Genomic DNA, 3,157 nt, shown 5'->3' on the forward strand with positions numbered 1-3,157 from the left:
TGGTTGGAGGTGGTTTAGCAGGGGCATGTTCTGATGAAGCCATGCAGAACTTCCAGAGTCAGTTGCTTCTGAGTGCTGATTTTGTGCATACTCTTTATATATTTCCTGAAATGGAAAATGCAGAGGATTAGAGTACCACATTATCTTATACGAAATTCATATACAATTGATCGCGACTTTACGTGTCTATTAATCTGATGACCGCAAGTGCACAGTCGTGTCGTGTAGTTTTAAAAGATATTGAATCCACAGGGACTATGAATCGATCTACCGTTATCTAAGGTTACTATGTAAAGCTAAGGCTACTAATATTTCGATTGTTCCTAAGGGAGAGTGATTGTGAATAATAAGAAATATAATAAAAGACAGATATCAGTATGTATTTTGTTTAACTTAAGGTGATCCGAAGGTCCATTGGCTTTTGCATAATTTAATTAAAAATCTTTACTAATTCAATTGGTTAAAAATCCTCGTCTCAAACTTTCGCTCTGTTGATTTAGATTACTATCCTAATCCTAATGTACGCTTTCGCCATCCCATTAGATTTTAGAAAAGCTTTTTGGAAACAACGTAATTAATAAAATGCCTGTTTTATGAAGTTGTTATCTATTTAAATCCCCTAATCTCAAACTTTCACTCTGTTGACTCGGAACATGCTAATATCCCTAACGTACGCTTTCGCCATCCCGCTCGGGTGTAAAAACAATCTTTGAAAATAAATAAGTCCCAATTAGTTTTAATACGCTTTCGCCATCCTTAAAACTAATGTCCTATGTCTACTATCAAGTTAAAGATCTCAAAATTTCGCTCTATTGATTTTAACCTTTGACCGTCTTAAGACCTCAAACTTTCGCTCTATTGTTCTCAAGACTTACTAATTAAATTAGACATACAAACCAAAAACAGGTGATAGTTAACAAAACAGGTATAGGATCAGGAGTTAATGCCAAACATTCACTCAGGTGGTCATCTTGATATTCCCCACGCCAGTTGTCATCTTCAAAGATTGGCGGTATAGGAATTTTTAGGATCGCGGTTTCCTTATTTGGTTCGGACTTTATTTCATTAACACAATCTTCGATTATGTCGGCAGAGCAGCATGTGTCAATTATAGAGGGTGCTTTTAGGAATTGGGAAAGAATAAATTCTATTTTCTCTTCTCCTACTTCGAAAGTAAGCTTTCCTCGCTTGACATCTATAATTGCACCAGCGGTTGCTAAGAATGGTCTTCCTAATATGATCGGGATGTTAGAATCTTCTTGGATATCCATAATGATGAAGTCAGTTGGGATGTAGAATTGACCTACACGAACAGGGATATTTTCTAACATTCCTACAGGGTATTTGACTGAACGGTCAGCTAGTTGAAGAGACATTCTCGTTGCCTTAAGCTCACCCAGATTTAGTTTCTTACAGGTTGAAAGAGGCATCAAGCTAACACTGGCTCCTAAATCGCACAGGGCTTTCTCTATGATGGTTTTTCCTATTACGCAGGGTATAGAGAAACTACCAGGATCTTTCAGTTTTGGAGGCATGTTATTCTGGATGATAGCGCTACATTCAGCGGTAAGCGTTACAGTTTCGTTATCCTCGAGTTTCTTTTTGTTTAATAGGATTTCTTTTAGGAATTTAGCGTACGAAGGCATTTCGGTTATGGCTTCTGTGAACGGTATGGTTATGTTTAATCGTTTCAGAAGTTCTACAAATCTTTTAAATTGCGCTTCGGTTTTTGATTTCGCTAATCTCTGAGGGTAAGGAATTGGTGGCTTATAAGGTGGTGGTGGAACGTAAGGTTTTTCTTTTTCAGGTTCCACTTCGTTGTTGTTCTCATTGGTCTTAGCAGTTTGATCATCGGTTGATGTCTTTTGGGTTTCCTTTGGCTCTTGTTGGGACATAGGTGCGTTTTGAGTTCTAGGATCAATGGGTCCATCGTAATTCGTTCCACTTTGTAGTGTTATCGCGTTCGCATGTCCTTTAGGATTAGGTTGTGGTTGAGCAGGAAACGTGCCAGCAGGGGCAGCAGTAGGTGCTTGTTGTTGGGCTACTTGTGAAATTTGAGTTTCTAACATTTTGTTATGCGTAGCTAAGGCATCTACTTTGTTCGATAATTGTTTTAGTTGCTCGCTATTGTGGATATTTTGATTCAGGAAGTCCTTATTAGTTTGTTGTTGGGAAGCTATAAAGTTCTCCATCATGATTTCTAAATTTGACTTCCTAGGGGTGTTTTGAGCAGCTACAGGCGCTTTTTGGTAGCCAGGTGGTACAGTAGGTGCTTGTCCAGGCGCGTACAACGCGTTGTTGTTTTTATAAGAAAAGTTCGGGTGGTTTTTCCATCCAGGGTTGTACGTGTTAGAGTAAGGGTTTCCTTGAGCATAGTTTACTTGATCAGATGGGACTTCAGTCAAGAGTTGACATTCGGCAACTACATGTCCAGTCAATCCACAAATCTCGCAGTTAGGTGTTACAGCAGCAGCGGTGGCTGATGGAGTGACGGTTAAATTTTCGATCTTTTGAGTTAAAGCGTCTACTTTAGCGTTAACGCGGTCTATACCACTTACTTCGTACATTCCTCCTTTGGTTTGGGCTTTCTCTAGAGCGGCTCGTTCTCCACCCCATTGGTAATGGTTTTGTGCCATGTTCTCTATGAGGTTGTATGCTTCATCATGGGGTTTGTCCATTAGTGCTCCGCCAGCAGCGGCATCTATAGTCATTTTAGTGTTATATAGGAGACCACCATAGAAAGTATGGATGATCAGCCATGGTTCGAGTCCATGATGAGGGCATAGTCTAAGCATGTCCTTGTAACGTTCCCAAGCTTCGAAGAGTGATTCGTTATCTTTCTGGGTAAATCCGTTGATTTGACCTCTTAGTATAGCAGTTTTGCTAGGCGGAAAGTATCTCGCTAAGAATACTCTCTTCAATTCGTCCCATGTAGTTATGGAATTAGAAGGCAGGGATTGAAGCCACGCTTTAGCTCTATCTCTCAAGGAGAAAGGAAAGAGACGTAATCGAATAGCTTCGGAACTAACATTGTTAGCTTTGACAGTGTCGGCATATTGCACGAACACAGATAAATGAAGGTTGGGGTCGTCTGCAGGGCTTCCAGAGAATTGATTCTGTTGAACAGCTTGGACCAACGAAGGTTTCAGTTCGAAAT

At 40.0% G+C, this 3,157-nt stretch overlaps 1 non-coding gene across 1 annotated transcript; it reads left to right on the forward strand.

The window, feature by feature from the left end:
• Positions 1-2,766: 2,766 nt before the first annotated feature.
• On the forward strand, positions 2,767-2,873 carry LOC131639204 (small nucleolar RNA R71). Its single transcript, XR_009294900.1, has one exon. It is a non-coding gene; the product is annotated as a small nucleolar RNA R71 (small nucleolar RNA).
• Positions 2,874-3,157: the final 284 nt, after the last annotated feature.

This window comes from Vicia villosa, unplaced genomic scaffold (assembly GCF_029867415.1).
Source record: "Vicia villosa cultivar HV-30 ecotype Madison, WI unplaced genomic scaffold, Vvil1.0 ctg.002553F_1_1, whole genome shotgun sequence".
Classification (NCBI taxonomy): Eukaryota; Viridiplantae; Streptophyta; class Magnoliopsida; order Fabales; family Fabaceae; genus Vicia; species Vicia villosa.